Consider the following 8604-nt stretch of genomic DNA (forward strand, 5'->3'; position numbering starts at 1 on the left):
TAGAGTGCGCAATTCTTATCCGATTGGAATGGAATTTCGCACGACGTGTTTTGTTGTTATATCCAACAACTGTGCCAAGTATGGTAGAAATCGGTCCATAACCTGATATAGCAGCCATATAAACCGATCTTGAGTCTTGACTTCTTGAGCCTCTAGAGTGCGCAATTCTTATGTGATTGAAATGAAATTTTGCACGACGTGTTTTGTTATTATATCCAACAACTGTGCCAAGTATGGTTCAAATCGGTCCATAACCTGATATAGCTGTCATATAAACAGATCTGGGGATTTGACTTCTTGAGCTTCTAGAGGGCGCAATTCCTATCCGATTTGGCTGAAATTTTGCCAAAATTTTATTTTTTTATTTTTACTTTCAACAACTGTGTCAAATAAGGTTCAAATCGGTTCATAACCTGATATAGCTGCCATATAAACCGATCTGGGATCTTGACTTCTTGATCCCTAGAGGTCGCAATTATTATCCGATATGCCTGAAATTTTGTACGACGGATCCTCTCATGACCATTAACAAACGTGTTTATTATGGTCTGAATCGGTCTATAGCCCGATACAGATCCCATATAAATCGTTCTCTCTATTTTACTTCGTGAGCCCCAATGGGCGCAATTCTTTTACGAATTGGCGGAAATTTTACAAAGGTCTCCAACATATAATTTATTGGGTTGCCCACAAAGTAATTTCGGATTTTTTAAAAGAAAGTAAGCGCATTTTTAATGAAACTTAGAATGAACTTTAATCAAATATACTTTTTTTACACTTTTTTTCTAAACAAGCTAAAAGTAACAGCTGATAACTGACAGAAGAAAGAATGCAATTAGGGAGTCACAAGCTGTGAAAAAATTTGTCAACGCCGACTATATGAAAAATCCGCAAATCCTTTTTGGGCAACCCAATAATTGTGGTCCGAACCGGACCATATCTTGATATCATTTTAATAGCAGAGCAACTCTTTTCTTATATCCTTTTTTGCCTAAGAAGAGATGCCGGGAAAAGAACTCGACAAATGCGATCCATGGTGGAGGGTATATAAGATTCGGCCCGGCCGAACTTAGCACGCTTATACTTGTTAATGATTAAAAAACAACATAAAAAAATAAAAAAAGTTAAGTTTTGTTGTATATGTTGTCTAACATAAAAATGTATTCCTTGGTATCTGAGGTGCCTCCCCACCACCCAAAACCCCCCAGTAGTGCATATTCACCAATTAGGGCAATATGAACATCAAATGAACGCTATTTAAAAGTAGAGTAAGAATCTGGTACAAAAATTCATTCCTCGGTATCTGAGGGGCCTCCTCACCCCCCAAACCCCCTCAACAGAACATATTTACCGATTGGTACCATATGGGTATTAAATGAAATGTATTTGGAAGTTGAGTACACATCTGTTATAAGAATTTGGTCCAAGGTGTCTACGGGCTCCCCAACCTTAAAAATCCCAAAAACGGGAATGAATGTCGAACGCCACAAAATGGGCATCAAATGAAAGTGCTTTGGGGGTTAACCATGAATCTGGTATACACATTTGGCAGAGTCTAGGATCGACCCACCCACTGAATACCATTCAATAGGACGTGTAGTTCGATCGGGATAATATGGAAATTAAATAAGAGGTCTATGACAGTAGAGTTCGAAGCTAATATTGATATAAGGATCCAAATAACAGGGTCACGTCCTGCCGTTCAGCAGGACATATAGATCGCGACAATAAAGGGCTCAAATAAATGGTATTTTAGGTCTTAGCGTCGGGGGGACCGACCCTCCCCTCCCAATATAAACAACTTCAAACTGTCATGTAGGACGACTGAGAACATATTTTACACAAATGAAAGGACTTATCTGAGGGCAATCCTCCCATCGCACCAAAAACAAAAAAGAAATTAAAAGTTATATATGAAGGCCGGTCTGGATAGAACAGGACAGCAGTAAAAGGTCTTTGGTAGTAGAGTACAGTTTTTTCCCTCAGTTAGGATAGACACAGGAAGGACATGCGGATCTGTAACGTGCTATCCCAAGTGGTAGCTTTGACATATGAATTTCAAAGTAGATAATCAAAAAAAAAAATCAATTAGTGTGGATCTGAACGGGACCATTAGCCCTAAGTGTCTCGATCACCAGGTTAAAAATGCTTAAAGAAAATACATTTTCAAAACTCCATTTTATGGAAAGGCCCTCAGTTAGGATAGACACAGGAAGGACATGCGGATCTGTAATAACGTGCTATCCCAAGTGGTAGCTTTGATATATGAATTTCAAAGTAGATAATCAAAAAAAAAAAAAAAAATCAATTAGTGTGGATCTGAACGGGACCCTTAGCCCTGAGTGTCTCTATCACCAGGTGAAAAATGCTTAAAGAAAATACATTTTCAAAAATCCATTTTATGGTGGGGCGAAGCGCACCGGGCCAGATAGTTTCTTTTTATACCCTCCACCATAAGATGGGGGGTATACTAATTTCGTCATTCTGTTTGTAACTACTCGAAATATTTGTCTGAGACCCCATAAAGTATATATATTCTTGATCGTCATGACATTTTATGTCGATCTAGCCATGTCCGTCCGTCTGTCCGTCCGTCCGTCCGTCCGTCCGTCTGTCTGTCGAAAGCACGCTAACTTCCGAAGGAGCAAAGCTAGCCGCTTGAAATTTTGCACAAATACTTCTTATTAGTGTAGGTCGGTTGGTATTGTAAATGGGCCATATCGGTCCATGTTTTGATATAGCTGCCATATAAACCGATCTTGGGTCTTGACTTCTTGAGCCTCTAGAGTGCGCAATTCTTATCCGATTGGAATGAAATTTTGCATGACGTGTTTTGTTATTATATCCAACAACTGTGCCAAGTATAGTTCAAATCGGTCCATAACCTGATATAGCTGCCATATAAACCGATCTTGGGTCTTGACTTCTTGAGCCTCTAGCGTGCGCAATTCTTATCCGATTGGAATGAAATTTTGCACGACGTGTTTTGTTATGATATCCAACAACTGTGCCAAGTATGGTTGAAATCGGTCCATAGCCTGATATAGCTGCCATATAAACCGATCTTGGGTCTTGACTTCTTGAGCCTCTAGAGGGCGCAATTCTTATCCGAATGCAATGGAATTTCGCACGACGTGTTTTGTTATGATATCCAACAACTTTGCCTAGTATGGCTTAAATCGGTCCATAACCTGATATAGCTGCCATATAAACCGATCTTGGGTCTTGACTTCTTGAGCCTCTAGAGTGCGCAATTCTTACCCAATTAGAATTAATTTTGGCACGTAGTATTTTGTTACAATATCCAAAAACTGTGCCAAGTATGGTTCAAATCGGTTCATAACCTGATATAGCTGTCATATAAACAGATCTGGGGATTTGACTTCTTGTGCTTCTAGAGGGCGCAATTCCTATCCGATTTGGCTGAAATTTTGCATGACGTATTTTATTTTTACTTTCAACAACTGTGTCAAATAAGGTTCAAATCGGTTCATAACCTGATATAGCTGCTATATAAACCGATCTGGGATCTTGACTTCTTGACCCCTAGAAGTCGCAATTATTACCCGATATGCCTGAAATTTTGTACGACGGATCCTCTCATGACCATCAACAAACGTGTTTATTATGGTCTGAATCGGTCTATAGCCCGATACAGATCCCATAAAAATCGTTCTCTCTATTTTACTTCGTGAGCCCCAATGGGCGCAATTCTTATACGAATTGGCTGAAATTTTACACAGGTCTCCAACATATAATTTAATTGTGGTCCGAACCGGACCATATTTTAATAGCAGAGCAACTCTTTTCTTATATCCTTTTTTGCCTAAGAAGAGATGCCGGGAAAAGAACTCGACAAATGCGATCCATGGTGCAGGGTATATAAGATTCGGCCCGGTCGAACTTAGCACGCTTTTTTTTTGTTAAATAATATATTGTTAATTAAATAATAACTTTTACAAGAAAATTGCGTTTATTTTCATTAACTTTAGACTCAACCAAATTTGTTTTTCAAACCAGCAAAATTGTTTGCTAAAACATTAGTTTTTGTCTGATGAAAATGGGAAAGTATACATTACTGCTTTTTCAGCAAATATAGGTTTGGTGTATTAGCAAACGTTTCGGTGAGCTATATCAGCAAACAAAATCTGCTGTTTTAAGTACAAAAATCTGCTAAAAAATGTTATGCTATTTTTATACCCACCACCGAAGGATGGGGGTATATTCATTTTGTCATTCCGTTTGCAACACATCGAAATATCCATTTCCGACCCTATAAAGTACATATATTCTTGATCAGAGTAAAACTCTAAGACGACCTAGACATGTCCGTCCGTCTGTCTGTTGAAATCACGCAACGGTCTTTAAAAATAGGGATATTAAGCTGAAATTTTGCCGAGGTTCTTTTTTTTTGTCTATAAGCAAGTTAAATTCGATGGTCTACATCGGACTATATCTTGATATAGCCCCCATATGGACCGATCCGCCGATTTAGGGTCTTAGGCCCTTAAAAGCCACATTTATTATCCGATTTTGTTGAAATTTAAGACAGTGAGTTGTGTTAGACCCTTCGACATCCTCCGTCAATTTGCCTCAGATCGGTCCAGATTTGGATATAGCTGCCATATAGACCGATCCTCCGATTTAGGGCCTTAGGCCATTTTGGCCACATTTATTATCTGATTTTGCTTAAATTTGGGACAGTGAGTTGTGTTAGGTCCATTGACATCCTTCGGCAATCTGGCCCAGATCGGTCCAGTTTTGGATATAGCTGCCATATAGACCGATCCTCCGAATTAGCGTCTTAGGCCCATAAAAGCCACATTTATTAACCGATTTTGCTGAAATTTGGGACAGTTGTCTTAGGCCCTTCGACATTTTTCTTCAATTTGACCCTGATCGGCTCTGATTTGGATATAGCTGCAATATAGACTGAACTCTCGATTTAAGGTTTTGGGCCCATGATAGGCGCATTTACTGCCCGATGTCGCCGCAATTCGGGACAGTGAGTTAAGTTATGCCCTTTGACATACTTCGGCAATATGGTACAGATCGGTCCAGATTTGGGTATAGCTGCCATATAGACCGATCTCTCGGTTTTAGGTTTTGGGGCCATAAAAGGCGCATTTACTATCCGAAATGGGCATCAAATGAAAGTGCTTTGGGGGTTAACCATGAATCTGGTATACACATTTGGCAGAGTCTAGGATCGACCCACCCACTGAATACCATTCAATAGGACGTGTAGTTCGATCGGGATAATATGGAAATTAAATAAGAGGTCTATGACAGTAGAGTTCGAAGCTAATATTGATATAAGGATCCAAATAACAGGGTCACGTCCTGCCGTTCAGCAGGACATATAGATCGCGACAATAAAGGGCTCAAATAAATGGTATTTTAGGTCTTAGCGTCGGGGGGACCGACCCTCCCCTCCCAATATAAACAACTTCAAACTGTCATGTAGGACGACTGAGAACATATTTTACACAAATGAAAGGACTTATCTGAGGGCAATCCCCCCATCGCACCAAAAACAAAAAAGAAATTAAAAGTAATATATGAAGGCCGGTCTGGATAGAACAGGACAGCAGTAAAAGGTCTTTGGTAGTAGAGTACAGTTTTTTCCCTCAGTTAGGATAGACACAGGAAGGACATGCGGATCTGTAACGTGCTATCCCAAGTGGTAGCTTTGACATATGAATTTCAAAGTAGATAATCAAAAAAAAAAAAAAAAAATCAATTAGTGTGGATCTGAACGGGACCATTAGCCCTAAGTGTCTCGATCACCAGGTTAAAAATGCTTAAAGAAAATACATTTTCAAAACTCCATTTTATGGAAAGGCCCTCAGTTAGGATAGACACAGGAAGGACATGCGGATCTGTAATAACGTGCTATCCCAAGTGGTAGCTTTGATATATGAATTTCAAAGTAGATAATCAAAAAAAAAAAAAAAAATCAATTAGTGTGGATCTGAACGGGACCCTTAGCCCTGAGTGTCTCGATCACCAGGTGAAAAATGCTTAAAGAAAATACATTTTCAAAAATCCATTTTATGGTGGGGCGAAGCGCACCGGGCCAGCTAGTTTCTTTTTATACCCTCCACCATAAGATGGGGGGTATACTAATTTCGTCATTCTGTTTGTAACTACTCGAAATATTTGTCTGAGACCCCATAAAGTATATATATTCTTGATCGTCATGACATTTTATGTCGATCTAGCCATGTCCGTCCGTCTGTCCGTCCGTCCGTCCGTCCGTCCGTCCGTCCGTCTGTCTGTCGAAAGCACGCTAACTTCCGAAGGAGCAAAGCTAGCCGCTTGAAATTTTGCACAAATACTTCTTATTAGTGTAGGTCGGTTGGTATTGTAAATGGGCCATATCGGTCCATGTTTTGATATAGCTGCCATATAAACCGATCTTGGGTCTTGACTTCTTGAGCCTCTAGAGTGCGCAATTCTTATCCGATTGGAATGAAATTTTGCATGACGTGTTTTGTTATGATATCCAACAACTGTGCCAAGTATAGTTCAAATCGGTCCATAACCTGATATAGCTGCCATATAAACCGATCTTGGGTCTTGACTTCTTGAGCCTCTAGCGTGCGCAATTCTTATCCGATTGGAATGAAATTTTGCACGACGTGTTTTGTTATGATATCCAACAACTGTGCCAAGTATGGTTGAAATCGGTCCATAGCCTGATATAGCTGCCATATAAACCGATCTTGGGTCTTTACTTCTTGAGCCTCTAGAGGGCGCAATTCTTATCCGAATGCAATGGAATTTCGCACGACGTGTTTTGTTATGATATCCAACAACTTTGCCTAGTATGGTTTAAATCGGTCCATAACCTGATATAGCTGCCATATAAACCGATCTTGGGTCTTGACTTCTTGAGCCTCTAGAGTGCGCAATTCTTACCCAATTAGAATTAATTTTGGCACGTAGTATTTTGTTACAATATCCAAAAACTGTGCCAAGTATGGTTCAAATCGGTTCATAACCTGATATAGCTGTCATATAAACAGATCTGGGGATTTGACTTCTTGTGCTTCTAGAGGGCGCAATTCCTATCCGATTTGGCTGAAATTTTGCATGACGTATTTTATTTTTACTTTCAACAACTGTGTCAAATAAGGTTCAAATCGGTTCATAACCTGATATAGCTGCTATATAAACCGATCTGGGATCTTGACTTCTTGACCCCTAGAAGTCGCAATTATTACCCGATATGCCTGAAATTTTGTACGACGGATCCTCTCATGACCATCAACAAACGTGTTTATTATGGTCTGAATCGGTCTATAGCCCGATACAGATCCCATAAAAATCGTTCTCTCTATTTTACTTCGTGAGCCCCAATGGGCGCAATTCTTATACGAATTGGCTGAAATTTTACACAGGTCTCCAACATATAATTTAATTGTGGTCCGAACCGGACCATATTTTAATAGCAGAGCAACTCTTTTCTTATATCCTTTTTTGCCTAAGAAGAGATGCCGGGAAAAGAACTCGACAAATGCGATCCATGGTGCAGGGTATATAAGATTCGGCCCGGTCGAACTTAGCACGCTTTTTTTTGTTAAATAATATATTGTTAATTAAATAATAACTTTTACAATAAAATTGCGTTTATTTTCATTAACTTTAGACTCAACCAAATTTGTTTTTCAAACCAGCAAAATTGTTTGCTAAAACATTAGTTTTTGTCTGATGAAAATGGGAAAGTATACATTACTGCTTTTTCAGCAAATATAGGTTTGGTGTATTAGCAAACGTTTCGGTCAGATATATCAGCAAACAAAATCTGCTGTTTTAAGTACAAAAATCTGCTAAAAAATGTTATGCTATTTTTATACCCACCACCGAAGGATGGGGGTATATTCATTTTGTCATTCCGTTTGCAACACATCGAAATATCCATTTCCGACCCTATAAAGTACATATATTCTTGATCAGAGTAAAACTCTAAGACGACCTAGACATGTCCGTCCGTCTGTCTGTTGAAATCACGCAACGGTCTTTAAAAATAGGGATATTAAGCTGAAATTTTGCCGAGGTTCTTTTTTTTGTCTATAAGCAAGTTAAATTCGATGGTCTACATCGGACTATATCTTGATATAGCCCCCATATGGACCGATCCGCCGATTTAGGGTCTTAGGCCCTTAAAAGCCACATTTATTATCCGATTTTGTTGAAATTTAAGACAGTGAGTTGTGTTAGACCCTTCGACATCCTCCGTCAATTTGGCTCAGATCGGTCCAGATTTGGATATAGCTGCCATATAGACCGATCCTCCGATTTAGGGCCTTAGGCCCATAAAGGCCACATTTATTATCTGATTTTGCTTAAATTTGGGACAGTGAGTTGTGTTAGGTCCTTCGACATCCTTCGGCAATCTGGCCCAGATCGGTCCAGTTTTGGATATAGCTGCCATATAGACCGATCCTCCGAATTAGCGTCTTAGGCCCATAAAAGCCACATTTATTAACCGATTTTGCTGAAATTTGGGACAGTTGTCTTAGGCCCTTCGACATTTTTCTTCAATTTGACCCTGATCGGCTCTGATTTGGATATAGCTGCAATATAGACTGAACTCTC

Source organism: Stomoxys calcitrans, chromosome 1 (assembly GCF_963082655.1).
Source record: "Stomoxys calcitrans chromosome 1, idStoCalc2.1, whole genome shotgun sequence".
Lineage (NCBI taxonomy): Eukaryota > Metazoa > Arthropoda > Insecta > Diptera > Muscidae > Stomoxys > Stomoxys calcitrans.